The 21,544-nt window shown below is 42.0% G+C and overlaps 1 protein-coding gene across 1 annotated transcript in view; it reads right to left on the reverse strand.

Moving 5' to 3' along the window:
• Positions 1–289: 289 nt before the first annotated feature.
• The window catches only part of NRIP1 (nuclear receptor interacting protein 1), a 91,344-nt gene continuing 70,089 nt past the window's right edge, over positions 290–21,544 (reverse strand). Inside the window, exons 4-5 of the transcript XR_008202425.1 lie at positions 3,419–3,457; positions 290–431 (exon numbers count right to left, since the gene is read on the reverse strand). The gene's annotated coding sequence lies outside the window, so the exon portion shown is untranslated. The remainder of the gene's footprint in view (positions 432–3,418; positions 3,458–21,544) is intronic.

Raw genomic sequence — 21,544 nt, forward strand, 5'->3', positions numbered from 1 at the left:
AGGGGTTATGCCAGGACGACAAGAAGACTGGGCTAGGAACAGGACTGGAAAGGGGTACAGTTGCTCAGAGGTAGCATGGTCCATGAGGAGGAGGTTTTGTTCCATTAGAGGATGATTAAGGTCTATTATGTCCCTGGGGCTTCTTCAAGGAAGGCTGGAATAGTGGTTTGTATTAATTTTCATGAGTGTGAATATAGCCTTGGTTTCCTGTAAACAAGGTAAAACATACAATGTATGTTGTGTTATTTTTCTATTTTCCACCATAGATTGCAGTGAGATCTGTAATAAAGGATGCTCAGTCATGAAGGATCTGCCAAAATAGTTCCATCAGTCAGACAAGAAAAATACAAAGTTTTCACTCAGTCTTTTGAAGATGGGCTGAAATGGCTCCACTGCCCCTTCACTCTAACATGACTTTTAATAAAGTAACCCTGGAAAAAAGAAAAACCCTTATGGTAAATGTTCATAATTTGCTGTCTCCCTTAGTCTGACTTAGTCATCAGAGCACACAGACACCCAAGAAAATGCCCTTCATCACAAAAAAGCAGCAACAGCCATAGTACATGTTCTGCTGAATAGGAAGCCTTAACCTGTAGGCTTAACAGCACAAATCAGTTTTTTCACACTGCACAATAAATGAGAAATAAGCATTTGCCTCTACCACACCTAGAGAACAGCTCACAACTCACTACTGCCAAGAACGAATCTTCCATACACACCTATATGAATGCAAATGTCAGCCCTTCTGCTTAACTGGAGATTGCACTAGCAGTTAAAAATATATAGAGATACAGATTTGAACCAGCTCTACAAATGAAGGTCTAGCACAACGTGAACTGAAATAAACAAAAACCTGACCCAACGGCAGTTACAGTAACTTGCCCTCAAGCACAACAAGTTCCAAGTGACTGTCTTAATACACAAAAATAACTTAATAACTATCTCAGTTACACAACACTTCAGCAGTTTTGAGAGAAATGTGTGAACACTAGCTAGACTTTCTCATTCTTGGATGAATCAGAGTGCTGCAATTCATAGGTATAGGTATAGGTATATACCTATATAGGTATAAAGCATATTAGGATATATTTTTTCCATCTAGTTGCTGAAAAAGTAATGTTTTTAAGAGTCTCCATGACATGTAATATCCTTGTGAACACAACCATCAAACATAATTTCTGTTTGCTTATGACGATATTTTCATTAGGCTTTCATTCTAAGCTTGGTTGATTGCATCCAATCCAGCAATTCCTATTGACTTTTAAGGGCTCTGCAGAAAGTGATCAGTGATCTAATATGTTCTACCTCTTCTGTTCACATTTCTTTGAAGTCCAAAATAGATTTTCAGAGCAACATCTTCCCTCCTCATACATTCATTATGTTCAAGTCACTACTACTTTTCACTGAAAACATGTACAGTTATGACACTGAGATGGTAGCACATTGCAATACAAATCTTCACTTCCATTAAAGACCATATTAAAAATTAGATTGATTTCTCAATGCTGGATCCTAAGCTGTGATTACAAAGCAAAGTTTTCAGTTGTTTTCTGAAAACTGCTTCTGTGAATAGAAGATGATTGCTTATTTTGAAGTAGTTCTAAAACTGATCTTCAATGAACTCAACAAAATAGATCAGTTTCCTTTCCTGTCACAATGTTATCAACAGCACAATAAGACTAAGGAAAAGGTCTGATGATTTCTATCTACTGGCTGAAAATCTTAACAAAGATCATTCTCTTACACTTACAAGCAAACTACTGATAGTCTGAACAACAGCAGACCAGCACAGCACTCAACTCAGTGAATTCATATGACACATGCCATGATGCTCTCTACATAAACTGAACTGATATGCTCTGAGGATACAATTACACTTATGATCCTAAAATACATAACCTTGGAGAGTGTTCCTATAAAGGAAAGACAGAAAAATGAGTAATCAACAATTTGACTGGGACAATTACCTCATTTTAGTTTGCAGCCTCCACCAAACACTCCTACAACCCGCTTTAGCATGAATCTGAGATTCATATATGTCTAAAAAGCACTTCTTTTTAAAACAGATCATGTGAGGTCATCCTAACAGGTAACAAGAAGTGCTAGCACTTTGTTTTGCAAAAATGAGAAGGCATTTATAGAACAGTGAATCACAAAATCTCTTTCCCTAAGGTTTGCTTGCAGTTGTTGGTTTGTTTTTTTTTTAACTTATGGCCAAGTCAGGTTTGTACTCAGACATATGGAATTGGAGAAATCATTTGTTTGTTTTCTAGCATGTAAACACACACTAAAGGCATACTTTGAATGAACCATGGGGAAAGAGATCACCCTGGTGCTAAAAGAAATGGTATTCTGTTTGACCATGAGTTTCTTTTACTGGAAACAGGAAAGAAGAGATGGAATTGTTGCTCCCCATCCTATGGCAGGTGGCAATCAATTATTTAGAAGAGGTCAAGCAATAGTTCATATGCAAATATGTCAATTTTGGATGAAAAGCAGCACAGGACTCATCTCCAAAGTCATGCTCATAACTCAAAGGCCTTACTGAGCCAGTTTCCATCACCCACAGTTGAAGCCTATGGCCTAAAGAGCACCTTCTCTCCTGTCGCCCATCCCAGCAAGTGGCCACCTCTGTCTGGGTACTGACAGAAGTTATATGATATTTCCCATATCTCTTTCAACAGTGGTAGTTTTGGAAGAGAACCTGGCATCTCCATATGCAACAGAAATGGTGTATGTGCTGAAGTCACAGAGTGCCTGTGTAGTTGACATTTCCACTGGGGGCTTTCAGATCACTTTATAATCGTTAATGAAATTGCTTATCTGACATCACAGCTATACAGACCTCACACTATGCTATATTCGAATTTACTGATTCACACAGAATTGTGATATGGACAACCGTTAATGGAAGACATCATTAAAAGCCAGTTTGTACTGCAGTACGTACCAGATTTTGGAACAATTCCATCTCAGCTTCACAAAAATTTCTCCCTTAACATTCTCATGGCAGTTGTTCGTTTGTTTGTTTCTTTGTTTTCCCTAGATTTGAACTGCCTCACAGAAGTTTTCTGCTTGTTCACTTCTTTCCATTGAGAAGAATATTTAAGATACTTAAACCAGTTTTGACCCTTGTCAAATTTAAACCTTATTTCCCAACTGGCGACAAATTTTAAAGAGGTTTGGTGTTTTTGTTTTTTGTTTTTCTCATGCCAATTTAGACCACATGAGTTGCTCCTTCAGTATGGCTGCTCAGACCTGAAGAGTTTTTCAAAAACGTGTGAGGCAGTCTTTAGCAGGATAAAAGAACTATAATAGGATAACTCCTCAGAAATCAATAAACGGACATTCAATAATGTAATGTCTGGCACTCAACTTTTCTCTACCAGGTGAAACATTTCTCAATAATTGAATTTACCTCAGATCCTTTAGGAATGTTGATGATCCATGCAGCTTCCTGGAATTAAAAATTGGAGTATTATTCTAAGTAATTTTATTTAATATGCAATAGAAAATTATCACTGAAAGTCTTGTGTCAGGGGTTCTTCATCATCTTATCTAAAAGGATTGTGTTGAATTTTCACTTGATTCAGCAGTCATCCATGTTTTTATTGCAGAAGCCTCCCAAATACCTGGTGAAAGCATCACTGACACGATGAAGTGTCACACAGAAAAAATGGTGCTGCATACTAAAGGAAACCCAGGTTGGGGTATGTCCCCTGTGCAAAAATCTCGGGCCAATTCTCTTTTGCCGCATCAGTGCTTTCACTCTATTATAGCATGGGATTGAAAAGGAGAACCCTGCTCTTTAACTTCTGGCCTTACAGCTGAAATGGATGTGGAAAAAAAGGAAATATCTCTATTTTGATATTTTGATATTTCAAGAAATATATATATTTTTTTCCCTAAGGAGTAATTACTTGCAGATAGGAAACCAAGGAATGAACCTGGTAGGATTGTACAATTAAGCGCTGTCCAGTGGACATAATCTATGCTTTTGTTTGCTGGAAAATGCAGTTTTACAATGGTTCTCTTGTTTTCTCTCTGTTTCTGGATGGCTGCTTTATATGTTATGCTTCCAGAAAACTACTTCAGCTAAGATATGTATTACTGTAATTACCCTGCTGAAAAAGAGGCACCACAGGTGTCTATCAGGTAATGCATATTGGCAGAACCGCATCAAAGAAAAGAGCATCGTACCGTTGTATTAGCTAAGACTTTTATCCCCGTAAGCATGTTTCACAACTCTGTATACTGTTGGCATACATAAAGAGAGCTGCTTGAGAGAGTTGTTCTGTGAAATCTGAAAAGCTTTTTGCTGGAAGCAGGAGGGATAATAAACAACCACCCTGCTGCAGCCAGAAGAAGGAAGGGTGGGCACTGCACCGGGAGCAGCAGCAATCCAGTGCACGGCTTCCTCCTGCAGACACGTTCTCGAGTTCAGCTGCTCACACAGGATGCACGTGACCACTGTATTTTAACAGGAGAGTGGAACAAAACTAACAAGGAACAAAAATGAATCTGATGTTTTTAGAAATGAAGTCATGGCCTACTTTTACTTCCTGACCTCAGGCGAATGATTGACATTGGAGCAGACTGTGACCCGTTTAGACTGGTTTAGTGTGTCAACTGCCACCTGGTTTTATGTCATTGAACATGTAACGAGGCTCACTAAATAAGGCAGACCTAACCTAAAAAACAGCATCAGTCTTCACTTATATTTTTAGGTTGATTTCTTCTCAAATAAATTTAAATACCAACCTGATTCCTTTGCTGTGGAAGTCTACAAGCCTTCCTGTGCTATCAGGAGAGATTAAGGATTCTAGCCAGCAACAAAGTTTTCACTTTATTTGCGACTGGGTTTTTTTCTGTTTTTTTTTTTTTCTTTTTTCTTTTTGACCAATTCTCTTGTTTTGGTCTGAAGACCCACAGAGAAACATCATGCCAAAAACAGAAGTTTCTATGTCTTCAGGAGTGAAGAAATACCAACTTTTCTGAAATGCAAGAAGGGAGAAGCCACATGCCAGCCCCAGCAACTGGCCAGTGCAACTGTTCTCCAGCAAAATTAACACTAACCATTTTTATTAAAAGAATTGAGTCCACATGAGCCAACAGGGACCCTGCAACATGTTTTTTCTAATGGTGACCAGTACAGTTGCATCTGATAGCTCTGCCCTAGCCTGCTCTCAGGTAGCCATTATCTATGTCAGACTGCCTACACCATCCACTGGAAACTGAATACTTGCTACCTTTTCTCCTCCACCATCTGCAACAAAGTACTGACCTTGTCACATGCAGATAGGCTTTTGGTAGCCCTGGCATATGGGCTCTGCCTTTGATCAAGGAAGAGATGGACAAGACTGTCCCAGAAGAAAGCATCTTGAAACTGCACAAAGCCCAAAGAGGAGCGTAATGCTGTCACTGAAAGGCCACAGCCAAGCTTAATGCTTGTCTTGCTCTCACAGAGGCATATTCTTGCTCCTAATAAGCTCATGTTAGAAGCAAGTTCTGTGTCAGCTGAAGCTTAACCCTTTTACTTTTTTCCCTGACTGGACACTTCTTAAAAAAGGATAATGATGTAGTCTCATTTTCTATGTTATTGCAGCATTGGAAAGTCTTGGATCAGGCTTTTGGATGTTCAGTCAACTTCTGGGTTTGCTGCAAAGCAATGGCTTTAGGCAGCGCCTGGGTTTTGAAAAATATGCAGACACTTTCTGTGAGTTATTGAAACTGCAGTGCTGGGTTTAAACTCACTGACCTACTTTAAACTGCCTTTGAGTGGCTGAATTTCAGACTTATCTTCATTTTATCTGAATGTTAAATATTGCTTGGTTTTCAGAATTATTGTGCACGGCTCCATCTGTAGTAAATCTCTTATCGACGTAGGTGGTTTCCCGTCTTCAATTTCCGTTACTAATTGTAGTCATTCCTAATGCAGACAAAAAGCAGTGTTCCAGGCTACAATGTCATCCATGCATGCTGTCATCCCTGAGAGGCTTTCAGACATCTGTGGCTTTATGCAGTTAAGTACTTCTGCATCTAAATATATTAAAATAAGTATATGCAAAATAAGAATAACAGCAAAGTTTTGTTGTTGTTGTTTTGTTGTTGGTTTTTTTTTCCTTTAAAATCCCACCAGCTGACAGCCTCTCTAGGCATTCATTCAATTTGCAGCAATGGATCAAGCACATGGGGAAAGAGCAGCCACCGAGAGTATTACACAATAGGGCTGTCAAGTTGCCTAGAGAGATGCAAACCTTTGACTACTTCACATTCGCAGGCTTTGTCAGTTCATTTCAGTTGCAGAGTGCAGCCCCAGTACTCCATTCCTGGTGGGTAGATGTTAATATTCTCGTTTAGTGCTCCTGTTCACTTTCTGAGAGCTGTCTGTCAGCATCTCTGGCCTGCAAAGCATGCCAACTGTTATCACAAGATTTTCTTGCAAGGAATTTTCATGCTTCTCTGCAGACATAGCTGTGTAGACTTAAGTTTCACCAGCATGAAAAAGAACAGCAGTTTCAGACACCAACACGCTTCCTTTGTAGGGCACATTTCTGTTCGGTGTTCGGTGTTGTTGGGCTTCCTCCATGACCAATGACAATAGTGACTGTATTGCCATTTCCCTACAGCCAGCACCGACTCCCCCTCTTGAAGAAAGACGGGCTATAAAACATTGGTTGTGAAGTATCAGCTGGTTCACTGTCTCCCATATTTTGTGAGTGTCCCATTCCAGATTTCCCCATGGCAGCTCTAGCAGCTGTCACGCTTCCTTCGGCTATCATCTCAGCTCTTCAGTAGTTCATAGAGTTGGGCATGGTAGAGAAGCCATACTAGTTGTGTTATCTGATTTTTCTTCCTATCAGCATCTCAAGACACAGTGCTGATTCAGCTGGCTGTGAGACTTAGTCAAGACATTTGTGAAAAAGAGTTACACTCAGCAGGACCACTCTTCTGAAGCCCCATTCACACCTTTTTGAGCAACCCCAAATTGCCCCTGGAAGATCTGGCCTCCAAAGCCTTCTCCTGCAGTGCCACACAGTGACCTTCTTGCTCCCAGGAGAGGAGGGCACATTGTTGACTGCAGCACATTCTCACAGTGGACACCTGTTTGTTTTTTAAGGCTGCACCGTGTCTGACCTGGTCAGAGCAGCAGCATGACCCAGCTGGAGCTGTGTACTGGTACATTCGGTGCCAGGGCATGAGTGTGTGAAATGGCTTGACATAATCCAAGTGAGTCCAAAATAAATTCCACACGCTCTTGTCAGAGTTGACAGAACTTGGATCAGGAAGCACAAGACTACTTGTTACTAATCACAGAACACAACAGATATGCTGCACATTTTTAAAAAAAACATTCAAAAGGCAGGTTTTAAAAGTCCCTATTCTTCATCTTGGCTCACATGGTTTCTTCTCCTGCCTTAGAACTTAAAAATGATGTCAGTGGAATGTGCATGTCCTACAAGAACATTTCACCTATCTCCCAGTGCACTCTGACACCACCGCCAAATGCACTGCTGGTGCCTTGCAGCAGGAAAGATGCTGCAAAGGTCCACCTGACAGCCATTATTTGCCACAGCCCTGCAGCTGCCCAGACCAGGCCTGTCCCACCACTCCCTATGGAGCTCCTGCAGTCATCAGGCGGATGCAGCAGGCTGAGATCTGGCTGTGTGATACTTCAGGATGCAGCTGTTGGAGTCTGGCTGCTAGATAATGTTGTCTATACCCAAAACAACTTGTCACAATGGCTTTGCTTGTATGTATGCTCAAATGAACCATTTCACAGAAGAGAATACTGGAAATTTAGTGACAGCAATGACTCAGCCATGTTCGTGGCAACTTGACAAGACCAACACTCTACCTCAACAGTGCCAGCTCCTGTGCTTCCATCTACACTTGAAGAAGTACTCAGAGAGGGGTAAAGCACCGGTACAGGCTGCCCAGGGAAGCGGTGGATGCCCCATCCCTGGAGATGTTCAAGGCCAGTTGAATGGGGTCTCGAGCAGCCTGATCTAGGGGTTGGCTGCTCATGGCAGGGGTTGGGAGCTCAATAATCTCTAAGATCCATTCCCAACCAGGCCATTCTATGGCTCTATGGTTCTATAGTAAGCAGAAGTTAATGTTATCCTCAATTGAAATTCCTCTCCTAATAAAACTCCTCATTGTCTCCAGTGTCTCAGCTGCAAAAGGCAGCACGGCTGTAGTGTTACACCAAATGCAAATCATTCCTGCACGGAAGCCCCATTTTTATTTTTTATTTTTAATTAGGAGCATAAAAAAAAGCTTCTTCAGAGACCTCAGGATTTGAAAAATGCACAGGTTGTGAACGCTCACTCCGTGCCCCCACAAACACATACTTTCTCAGAAGGGTTGCATGGAGAAGAGGGCTGAGTGGACCGAGCCACAAGTGAACTGATGTATACAGTGTAATGCACGATGATGTATAACGATGCAAATTATATATGATTAAATGTACTGAATTTAAATACACAGGTTCAAAACCCTCCTTTCACAAGGGACTACTGCATATCTCTGGAACAACACAGACCTCAGTTGTGCTCTAAAATCTGCCCAAGCCCAGCTACACACAAGCGCTAAGAAACTACTTATGAGCATGTCTGAGACCCAAATTTCATAGCCTTCATAGTGGCTGTATGGCCTTATGCCTACTTCTTTAGTTTTTGTTGATAAGATTCAATGACAATCGAGTGTATCAAATCATTTCTTGCTTACAGCACCATGCTTTAGTTCAGTATAAAAAATAAGACAGAGAAGGCTTAATGCTCAGCATGCTTTCCTCCATTTGAGGCAGTAACAGCTGGCATTAAAATCCGCAGAAGGAATTCAGAATAACAACGTACATTAAAAAAAAAAAAAAAAAGAGAGAATTATAAAAGAGATTGAGATTCACAAGCATGGCTGAATTTGGAGTTGTCATGGTACCAGTGCCACTACGCGTGAATCATGGTAACATTAGATCACACTGAACAGCCACAACAGTTTTGCCTGCACACAAAGCGACAAAACCCTGGAACAAATTATTTTGTGTCTTTAAGGAACTCAGCTTTCACTCCAAACTCGCAGTCTGGATTCAAAGTTTAAAGAGCAGCAAGATTTTGGATAAATTGGTAATTTTCTGCAAGTTAGGCCTAACTTTACACCACCGTGGTGTAAGAGAGTTACAACTCTGCAACCTGTCGATAAAGTCTGAACCATGAGAACCACCACAGCTCTTCTCATAGCATCAGTCCTCACACAACAGAACCCTGACTGTAATCAATGCTTTTATTACCACGAGGCCTTTTGTACTCTGAAGAGAACCACGTTACCATAGCATGGATAATGCATCACTATCCTATTAAACATATTTTGCAAAACTTTGCTTGAATATGTAGGGTAAGCTTTGCTCCCTTTATTGCAATGCTCCTAATAATAGTGTGCAGCCAAGTGTAAAAGATCTTCTGTCTTCTCAATTAACAGACTATTAAGCTTTCCCCTAAGAGTAATAAACTCCTGTAATCTGGCAGGGACAGCAGTCCACAGATGCAATTTTTCTCCCCAAGTGCAGCACTGTGTTTCCAGATCTGTGTAGGTTGTTCTAAACAGATTTTGCTGAGGAGAAACATAGAAGATATATTTACATTAACTAGCGTGTTAAGCAGGTGAAAAGTCATCTGGCATACAATTAAATCTAAACTGTTTCAAAATATTTCCTTTCAGCAAGTATTCCTGCATCTTTTACTCATAAAACATGAACACTCATTAGAGACTGTCCCTCTACATCTTAAATTTTTCTACTTGGGGCCACAGAGATTCTGAGCGTCCCTGGAAAATGTGAAACAAGCCTGTGGTAAAAGCATGTTTTTTTGTCAAGATGGTTAATTTCACTGAATTAATACAATACCTGAAGAACAACATGCAATTTACCCAAATTTGTATAGGATCACGCAATCATTAAGATTGGAAAAGACCATTAGGATCATCTAGTCCCAAGCATCATATCTAAATGCAATCTAAAGGCCAGAAGGGGTTCTTAGGTCAGTTAAGAAAGAACAAAAAAAATTTTCCTGAAATATATGGCCTGAAGACCTGAAGAAAAACCATCCTCCCCCTTTTCTCTGTTTGTTGTAGTGAACAACGAGGCTCATCTGCTACCTGTAGCTACTTGGCTCCACTGTACGTGAGCAGATGCAGTGAGCACACTGTGCTGTAGAAGGAAAGAAGGCATGTATAGGTCCATTCACAAGTTATATAGATGCTAAGGTCATCTACTTCATCAGGCTCTGTGTAAAACCACGGTCAGCTTGAAAGCCTGCCAACAACTGTGTCAGCTGCATTTTGTCATTTTCTTGTTCCTTGCAACCAGAAATTATGAAAATTCCCCAAAATTCACTGGTAGAAAGTGAATTACTTTTATTTTATTATCTCATTTCTTTTTTTTTCCATTTGCAGCAATAAGATGGCAGTGTCAGCACTAAGCAAAACCTAGCCTTTGGTTACAGTGCAGGGACCACCCACACACCAGACGACGCATCTCTGCTAGCTAAAAGCAGCAGACTATAAACAAAGGTAGCTCTGAGGGACTTGGAGTCAGACTTGGAGGGACTTGCTTCATGTAGCCTTTCCTGATTTTACCTCGCTACTGCTCATTTTTCAGATCCAGATGACATTCACTTCTCTGCTAAACTCTCAAGGCCAATATGTAAAGCTCTGCGTACTGCTCTGCCTGCCTATCTGTGCAAATACCTAAATACCCTGGCTGTGAGTTGGCCTGGGCACAAGAAGCATTTCCAAGAACATAGACCTTATATCCCACCGTGCACAAACACCGCAATACATATTTTAGAACTATTTATGTATTGAAGAAAGTGTTTTGTTCTCCTCTCTCAACAATCTTCAGGTTTTTTCTCCATGTTTATGCCTGAGTTCAGTGGATGTTCATTCGAGGGATTACTAGGGAACCCCACAGTGAAAGGCCCCTTTTCGAATCACCTCCATGGCATAGACTATAGATAAGAGTTCTTGTTTCAAGTTAACATTCAACATCCCTCCTCTAGAAATAAGGAATGCCAGTACTTGGGTAGTAAATTTACCATTCAAATGAATCTTTCTCCTTCTTTATTTGTACTTTATTTACAATTTACCAAATTTCAGAAGATATTGAAAGTTGAGAATGAGCTGAGAATGAACTCCTGAGAATCGTCTCAGCATCACCTATAAACAGTGTTTCTTGACTAGCTCCAAGGCAAGGTCAGTTATTTTGTAGTTCCACACATGCGTATTTTCCCCTCTTCCCCTTTCACCTTCTCTTTTCTTCTGCTGCCTTCAAAAATCACCCACAGATCCTGCCATACGCCCTTTCTCACCAGTTCAACCTGCTTCCCCTTTGCCCTCCTCTCCCTGACAGCCACTTCAGATGGGAAGTCATCTTTCTCCAGTGTCAGGGATAAAATCCACCCCACGCAGAGGAACTGGTGCCAGGTCCACTTCAGTCTTCCAAAGAATTTCACCTCAGATGACTTCCCCCCTCCTCCTCTGAACTTATTCCTTTCACAATACTTTTCAACAATTACCTCAGCCAGATTCCTTTGCTACTGCTAACTTGTACCAGCACTTAATGTACTTTATACGCTTCCAATGTTGCTCCTGAGTTTGTAATAGGCTGCGAATTCCTTGAAGCATGTCTTCTATCTTGCATAGCTCCAATCACTCTGTATTTAACAAATAATGGCCACTCTACAAGAATGCTCATTGTATACCCCTGCTGTTTTAAATATCAGCCCTTGCACTGTCAGCTTCCTCCTTTTTCCCTTTGTCTACATGAGTCATTGTACCAGTCTTCTGCATGTGCTGTATGGACACATGCTCACTCACATTGCTCTCCACAGAAAGAAACATTGAAGTAATTCTGTGTACTGAAATTTCTTATTTAGCAAATAAATGCAAGCATTTCGGATTAACTGGAGACACATTTAGCCAAATTTAGAGATTTTCTTCTTTTTTATTCTTCCTAGGAAAGTTTCCCCACCCTACGTTATCAGAAAGCACAAAAGCACTGACTGTGTCATTTAACAAAACCTATTCTAGACAGAAGGCCCCATGTTTAACATGCCCTTCTGTAGATATAAGAAATGTATGGCAGATAATAAACAAACAGTGTGCTAAAAATACACTGAAATCTTGAGCACTGGAACTAAGCCTAAGTGAAAGAGCTTTATGCTGGGGAAAACACAGTAAGGTGTAGCCCAGCTGAGAAAAAACAGACATAAAGCTCCCACAAGCTGATAAAATCACAATAGGGCTCTTTCACTGCTGCAAGGTCTTATTTGCTTGTCCAAGCCTATTAGGGGTTATATCTGCAATGCAGCCGCATGCCTAGGGTCAGCTTCCTTGGGTTTCAGGTAAAAATCACTGCTGCTACCCTGCTTCCGCCTCAGTTACTCTCTCAGTTACTGAACATTTTCTTTATCCTCACTAGCTTTTAAATTTGCTCATTTAGTGCCTTGTAATTGACTTGTATTTCCGAAATATTTTTCTTGCCTGCACATTTTAACCTGCTTTTACTCCAGGTTCCCGGGTGAGATGACCAAAACAAGGGAAGGGTTGCAGAGTGCAGTTTAAATAAGTGCTGCAGAGACAGGAAGCAAAAGAGACAGGAGCTGTGGAGTTTGCCCTGTGCTCTGTGATCCTTCACTTGCAAAGACATTTCTGACAGGTTACCAGAGCACAGCATTTCCATCATGTCTAGGGATTTTCCCAACCAGAAAGAATCTTCACATTTAGGTATTCTGTGCAATAGGACCAAATCACAAGCTGTGCATTCTAACACAACAAAACTTGATATAGGGCAATTGATATCCTCTTGTTTATCTTAGGTCCACGTATAGATATTCCACTAGCACTAAACTCTCCTTAAAACAAGGAAAAATCTTTTTAGGCCTGCTTAGCAGAGAACTCTCGACGACCAGATGTCCACCTGAAATCTTATGAAGACCTACAGTCAACCACAACACAAACCTGTGAGTTGTGAATCAGTTTGGTGACTGTCCTTCCTCTCCTTGTGAAGATAGTGGCAGGTAATGCTGCCAGTCGTGCCAGGGTTCAAACTCAGCCTGATTTACATTACTCCTTCTCTTTATTTCCCAATACTGTAGCAAGAACTACCCAGCTACCCAGCAACCCCTGCTTACGGCAGAAAGATTGCAGTGATGGCTGTTGACCTTGAGAAAAGAGTGATGTAGCAGCTGTCATTTCTGCTACTGAAAAATAGTAAATAGGGATTTGGGTTTTTACAGGAGCTGTATCTTTTTGACTCTGTAACATCCTTGCTCAGAAGCTATGGCAAGGCATCCTGGTACCACATCATTTATCCTGCAGCTCCATTTTACCCTGGACTTTTTCAGCAAGCCCAACCCTGGCATCATTCCCTCAAGGCTCAGGATGCTACCATCTACTCAGCTGGCACTGTGGACTTTCCACCATACCAAGTAGCAGTAGCCAGAGGAACTCATCTATTGTGGCCCCTTCTTGGTGCCTCATTTACACCCTGCCAGATCCCAGAAGAGACCTACCACAACAGGAATTTGCACGACATCTAAAACAGACACAGAACATCTTTACAAATGCTCCTTCTTTGACCAAGATACTGCTCTAATCGTCTCCTGGTTCTGACAGCTTTCTTGACAGAAGTTGAGGCTTTTTTCTTCACTACCTTCTGACTGGGGTGCTCGCTCCAGAGACTGGGTTTATCCCCACATGTGCCATTCTTGTTTATCCAATTCTTTTCCTCATGGCTCCCAGTCCAGAAAAACCTAACAGTGCACCAAGAAGAGGTACACAGAATCCTCTGGTTTCCTGCAAAGAATGGTCCACACTGCAGGTAGTCACATCCCACATCAAAACAAACAGCTCCAGAGCAATCATGTTTGCTTTGGGCTAACTGGGTACATGCTCAGAGAGTGGCACCTGGCACAGCTTTGCCTTTTATGCAGGGTAACATGAACATAGTGGATGTCTGGAAGCCAGCTGCTACTTCTGCATGCTATGCTGTGTTTGTACTGCCAAAAATCTCCGTATCCCCTTGGTCCAAACTGAGAGATACTAGAACTGAACTAGGCAGAAATGCATACAGTGCTTGGTATCCCACATCATTCCAATGGCAATGAGCAGCATGCAGCCGGGTCAGAGGAGGCTTCTGTTCCAAGCAGGAGGTTCCTGGTCTTGTTCAGGAGACATTTTGCATGCAGAGCTGTGGCACATTACAGACATAGTTTGAAATCAAACGGGACGATGAGCCGTCTTTTTCTAGCATAAGCACAGCATCAGTGTTTACGTAAGAAGAACAAAGATGACAAGGAGATGGCAATAATGCCTTTCTTACCAAAGTGAATGAAGTTTTCAAGTGCTAAGCAGATGTGGGAGAACAATAATGAAAAAAAACCAAATCCACGGAAGTCACTGGGTATAAAAAGTCATCTATTTATGTAACTGGGATTTATCCTTAGACCTTTGATGAAAGCTTGAAAGATTCAGCACAATAGCTGCTGTCCGCTTCTACACCATTATTCCCTTTGCTTTTAAATTAATAACTGCAAACCTGTGCCGTGAAGAAATCTGGGATGGCTCTTGGGCTGTTCACATTTTTCAGGAGAGGATTTCAGTGCTTTCTTGATCCCTTAGCATCTGCCAAGGCTTTGTGAGCAGCGAGTGGCCGCCAGCAGCCTGCAGCTCTCTGTGTCACCTCTCGTACACACGGCAGCACCTGGCCCACGGGGAGCCACCACTGCCTGCACCGCTGCTGTGTCCTCTGGGAAGCAGGTGGTGGCACAGCACAGGAGCAGGCCATAGGCAGCCAGCCCGTCTGTGCTGAGGACACGTTTCAAAGAAAAACAAGAAGTGACTCCCTCTTTCTCCTTCTTCATAGCCCTACTCTTATTCCATCCGTGTGCTTGTACCTTTTATTCTGTGTCACTTTTAAACTCTTAAATCCCAACATTTTTGGTGGAAAAAAATAAAAAGTGTTGTCACTTGCACTTTGCTTCTTTCTGCCACAGTAAGCAGCGCTCTAAAGGAAAGATACTGGGAGTAGATGTTGTTACAGGTCATCACCTTTCTTAGTGCACAGGAATTACACAATGCCTTGGGTGGATGCTGTCAGTAGGAAAAAGCAGGATGCAATACTCACCACAGTTATACTGTAGTACCTTAGACAAGTGCATATTTCAAAGCAGGTTTTTGTCTAAAAATATCTATACTTTTTCCCCTTGCCTTTTCTGCCATTCATAAGTGATGACTGGGTGACTGGATAGTTTAAAAATAAGATAAAAGGACTGAAAATAGTAGGGAAGAGGAAGGGAAAAAATAGCATGAAAGTTAACATTTAGTAGTATGAGAAAAAGAATTACTACATGCAGAGATTAGCTAAACTATTTTCTTTCAGAGTTTCAAGCCTACTTTCAGACCAACCAAACAGCCTTTTGTATTTCTGTACAACGAAATAGAAGGCAAAACCAAATTTGTGTTTTCTACCAGGAAGTAAGTAAAAAGCTTCCATATATTTTAATATGTAAGCAGTGAAACTGGACTACAAATAGTTTATTCCTATGGCACGAATAGATACTTTAATAGAGGCTTTTGTTTCCTGGATTCTTGCTTCAGATGCTGATTAAGATTTCCACCCTGCAACCACACCGATGGGGTGTGGGATTTGAACATAAAAGGCCCTTGAGAATAACATCGTTATAGCTTGCTAACCTCTTTCCTCTCCTTCTTCCCCCTCTCCTTGCATTAACAGTGGCCCAGGAGACAAGCAGTTGCTGCTTTGCCACAGCACACACATACAGGACAATTCTGTAGACACATTCAAGCACTGCTGTAGTGCACAGCAAGTGAAACAACACAGACTTCCCGTGTGACCAAAGGCAAATCACATGCAGAGCTAACTGTAAGGCATGTGAAACTTACACAGATTTCTTAAAAAAGCATTATTTTTTTCTTCAAAGCCAAATATGAATTAAACATTTTTGGGGAAAAAAAAGTTGCAATATTCTAATGGCCAAAGTATTGGCGGAACTTCCCTCCTTCAGGAACTCTTGGGAAAGCTTCTCCCCAGTTACAGAACAAGCACCAGAACAAGCAGCTCCAAAATAGCTTCACCTCTTATTGTCCCCCTTGGTACTGGCAGTGAGACTTAGATGTGGGTTCCAGTCTGGCAGAGCTTGTAAAACAATGGTATTTTGCTGGCATTACGAACGTGTAGACAAAGAAGTGATGGCAACAGAATGGAGGTGTCAGTGTCCCAGTGGTGACCCACAGCTGTTTTGCAGTTTCTCCTGGAAATCTGTCCTCAAGGACAAGGGAAGGAGCAGGGCTGGCAGATCTTTAAGGACTCTTTCCTTAGGCCAAAAGAGCTCTCATCCTCAGGTGAAGGATGCCATGAAAGGAAGGCAAGAGTCTGGTATGGCTAAATTGCAGCTTGCTGGTCAAACTAGAGAGCAGAAAGAAAACACACAAGCAGTGGAACCAGGGACAGGTAACCTGGGAGAAGTATAGTGATGTTGCTAAACTGTATAGGGATGGGGTCAGGAAGATCAAGGCCCAGCTGGAACTGGACTTGACAAGAGATGCAAAGAAGAAAGGCTTCTATAGGCACATCAAACAGAAAAGGAAAGTCCAGAAACCAGACAACCAGAAAAGAAGGCCGTACCCCCCCAGTGAGCAACACAGACAAGTCAGTAACAACAAAGAGAAGGCTGACATATCAACAACTTCTCTGCCTCAGTCTTCAATAGCAACTGTTCTACGCACAGTCCTCGAGTGGATGGTTAAGAAGGTAGGAACTGGGGGTGCAGTGCACTATAAGTGAAGATCAGGTTCATGGCCACCTGAGGAACCTGAACATCCATAAGTGTACAGATCTTGATGAGATGCATCCCAGAGTCCTAAAGGAACTGGGTGACATAGTCGTCAAGCCAATCTTGATGATATTTGAAAAGTTATGGTGACCAGGTGAGATCCCCCCAAAAAAGGCAATAACACAATCATTTTTAAGAAAGTAGAAAAGATGACCCACAGAACTACTTACCTGTCAGCGTCACCCACGTTCCAGCAAAGTGCATGGATCAGATCCTCCTGGAAGCTATAACACAACAAATGAAAGAGAGGGAGGTGATATGGAATAACCAACATAGCTTCACCAAGAGCAGGTCCTACCTGACCAACATAGTGGCTTTCTATGATGGCATAACTATGTCACTGTACAAGTGAAGAACCACTGATGTCATCTGTCTGGACTTTAGTTAAGGCCTTTGACATATAACCCAACAACATCCTTCTCTCCCAAATTGGAAAGACGTGGATTTGATGGGTAATCTGTTTGATGGATGAGGAGCTGGTTGAGATCATACTCAGAAATGGCTCAAGGTCCAGACAGAGATCAGTGACAAGTGGTGTCCCACAGGGGTTGGTACTGGCACCAGTGCTCTTTAACATCTCTTTAACATCTCAATCTCTTTAACATCAATGATACGAACAGTGGGATCGAGTGTACTCTCAGCTTGGTACATCCCAGCTTGTGGATGATACCAAGCTCTGTGGTGTGGCTGACATGGCCGAGGGACAGGATTCGACCCAGAGAGACTAAGACAGGCTCATGCCCAGGTGAATCTCATGAGATTCAACAAATCCAAGCATGAGTTCTTGCACTTGGGTTGTGGCAACCCATGCAATCAGTTCAAGCTTGGCAATGTAAAGATGGAGCACTGCCCTGCTGAAAAGGTCTTGGGGGTACTGGTGGATGGGAAGCCGGACATGAGCCAGCAATGTGCCCTCACAGCCTGGAAAGCCACCTGTATCCTAGGCTTCCTCAAAAGAGGCATGGCCAGCAGATCAAGGGAGGCGATCCTGCCCCTCTGCTCTGTGCTGGTGAAACCTCACATGGAGTACTGTATCTGGATGTGGAGTTCTCAGTACAGGAGAGACATAGACCTGTTGGAATGCATCCAGACGAGGGGTCACAAAAATGCTCCAAGGGACAGAACACCTTTATGAGGTCAAGCTGAGAGAGCCGGGGCTGTTCAGTCTTGAGAAGGTTCTGAGGTGATCTGATAACGACCTCTCACAATCTAAAGGAGGGGCTGTTGTGACAGGACAAGGGGAAATGGTTTAAAAGAGAGGAGATTTAGATTAAGCATAAATAATAAGTCTTTTACAATAAGGTTGGTAAGACACTGGAACAGGATGCTCAGAGATGTGGTAGATGCCCCATCCTCGGAAACATCCAAGGTCAGGCTGGAGAGGGCTCTGAGCAACCCGATTTAGCTGTAGGCGTCCCTGTTCATTGAATAGGAGTTGGACTAAAGAGCCTTTAAAGGTCCCTTCCAACTCAAGTAATTCTATGATTCTACGATAAGTTCTAAATTACCTTGAGGTCTGAACAGAAATTTTCAGTTTCTTAGCATCCAAAGGTCTAACTTAAAAAATAACACCAGCTTCAGTAAAGGCTGGGGGGATAGAGCCCCATCTAGCTTAGAGAGTAGGATGGCTATTTCTCCATGTCTCCAAAGGAAGAGACGCACCAAAAGCACATGCTGAGTTTGTGGTAAAAGTGGCAGGCATCACACTTATCTAAAGGGTACAGCAGCAAACTAATAATGCTTGTTTTGTATTCAGTTACATTCTGAGTAGGTTAATCAGAAAAGTAATCTGGAAAAAATGAAAAATCTCTTTATTTGTTAAGAGAAGCAGCCCTTAAAAAGCAAAAGTAAGCTGTGTGAGCTCAGATCAGCATATGCTCCTTCACTAGCTGCGTTGATATCTACCAGCAGAAAGGATTTTTATGCCCTGAGTCTGTGCCATGCTCCCTCTCAGATACTCTGCTAATCAAAAGAAAATAAAATCCTATTGACGATTATCACCTGCATGTCTTAGCCATTGCTCAAGGCGCACATTAAGTCCCTACAGTCATTCCCACAGGTGCGTTACACGTCTCTAACGTGCTGAGCAGCACTATACAGAAAAATATTTTCATAATATTCTTCAGTTTCAAAAATCCCATGTTTCTTGATAATGTTTAAGGTCAATCAAGAACCATTTGCTTCACTTTTATTTGTAAATGTCTATTTGTATTACCACCACACAAGGTGTTTCTGCTGATACAGGCTTCCACAACACAGAGGCCTGCATATGATCTACTGTCTGAGTCATAGAATCACCAAGCTTGGAAAAGACCTCCCAGATTGTCCAGTTCAACCATCCACCTACCACCAATATTTCACCCATTAAACCATGTTCTTTAGTACCACTCGACAAGTGTTTCTTGAACACTTCCAGGGACAATAACGTAACCATCACCTTGTTCAGCCCATTCCAGGTCCTGGCCACTCTTTTAGAGAAGACATTTTTCCTAATATCCAACCTGAACCTTCCCTGGCACAACTTGAGACTATTCCTTCTAGTTTAATGGGAGAAGAAGCTGATCCCTCACCTCACCACAACCTCCTTTCAGTACCTGTAGATAGCAATAACGTCTCCCCTGAGCCCCTTCTTTTCCAGAATCTCTCAGCCAGCCTCTCTCAATCCCAGTTCCCTCAGGTGCTCCTCATAAGGCCTGTGCTCCGGACCCCTCACCAGTTTCACTGCCCTTCTCTGGACATGCTCCCTGGTCTCAAATGGCTTTCTTGTAGTGAGGAGACCATAACTGAACACAGTACTCGAGGTGCAGCCTCACCAGTGCTGAGCACAGAGGTATGATCACTTCCCTGCTTCTGCTGGCAGCACTATTTCTGATACAACCCAGGATGCCATAGGCCTTCTTGGCCACCTGGGCACACTGCTGGCTCATGCTTACCTGAGCACCAACCAACCCAGGTCCTTTTCTTCTGCACAGTCATCGAGTCACTCTACCCCAAGCCTGTAGTGTTGCCTGGGGTTGTTATGGGCAAAGCACAGGACCCAGCACCTGGACTTATTGAACTCCAGCACCCATCCTTAGTGCCCACAATGCGAGTTTCACTGAGGAGCATTAGATAGGACTGCTAAGTCCTGTGCAGGCAGGTTGCTATTTTTTTCCCCTCATTTTTAAATCTCTGAAGTAAAAACTTTCATTTCTTTATCCAGAGGCTGTTTTGTGATAAATTGTCAACATCACATGCACCCTTTGTGCATTCAAAGATCAAGAAGACTCTGCACAATCATGGGGCTGCCTGCAAAGAGTTCACTGATGGTATGAGGCATTTTTGAGCAGCTCATTATGAATCACTAAGCAAATGTTGTGAATGTTCACTCGAGTGAGATTCCTCTTAGAATATTTACACCCATTCACCATTCTCATCACTCCAAAGGCTGTTTAGCATACCATACGTTCAGCTCCACAGGCCTGTTTGTTCTGGTAGACATAAAACAAGGTTTATGTGGTGTTAACAGTACATCCTGAATAAACATATTGAAATTACAAGAGCCTGAACTCATCCAGAGTAATGGAAAAAAAAGAAAAAAAGAAAAAAAAAAGGTGATATTCAGGTGCCCCAAGGAAACTGCTCTAGGACATCTTCATAAGAAATAGACATGTTGTTTTCATTTGATTGGTAGAATCAAAACTAAATGAAGTAAGCCAGCGAGGACACGTATTTCAGAACTTACTTCCCAGCTGCACTGCTATTAGAAGACTAGATTGGCTCCTTAGGAATACTGCATTTTGATGTGGCTGTATTTTGGCTTAGCCATTCATCTCTGAAATAGGTGCAAGGCTACTCACAGAGAGGCTAAGCAGAAGCTAAGTGTAAGGATCTTTTCACTCCAAAGCACAGCTGAATATCCCTGGTGGCATTATATGTAGGTTCATGTATATCCTGAGTTAGAAGGGACCCACAGAGATCATCAAGTTAAACTGGCTGCATGCAGGACCACTTCCAAAATCAACCCTATGCCTAAGAGCATTGTCTAAACACTTCTTGAACTCCAGCAGGCCTGGTGCTGTGGCCACTTCCCGCATACTTTAGACGACCCATCCAAACAGATCCTAAAGACAGCCCATATCTGAATCCTATTCCACCTCTGATACCAATGAATCCAAATGCTCAGCCACATACCTCATGGAAACTTACCTGAATTCTATGGAGTTAGAATTTTTAGATTAAATTTACAGATTACCAGATTGCCAGAAAGCTCCCAAAGAATCCAATGCATATTTGTCTCTGTCTGAAGAGATGAGAAAGCAAAGGATGATCTGTGAAAATCACTGTTATTGTTCTCTAAGATAGTTATGACCCAACTGCTTGCTTGCAACTATACAACTCTGGACAGTGTGCCTACGTATCCTCAAATAAAAATTCTCTGGAGAAACACCACTTACATCAATGTTGCAACCTATCAAATGTGCTAGTGTCATAACCCAACTCAAAAGCAGCACTATATGACACAAGTACACTGTTGAATCTTTGTACAGTCTTCACATACAAGTTATGTTCATTTTTCTATGTTCGCTTAAGAACTGAAGATTAACACAAATGAAAAGTCCTTTCTGTGATGTGGGCCAAAGTAGATTTTAATT

This window comes from Tympanuchus pallidicinctus, unplaced genomic scaffold (genome assembly GCF_026119805.1).
Source record: "Tympanuchus pallidicinctus isolate F22 unplaced genomic scaffold, pur_lepc_1.0 scaffold10, whole genome shotgun sequence".
Classification (NCBI taxonomy): domain Eukaryota; kingdom Metazoa; phylum Chordata; class Aves; order Galliformes; family Phasianidae; genus Tympanuchus; species Tympanuchus pallidicinctus.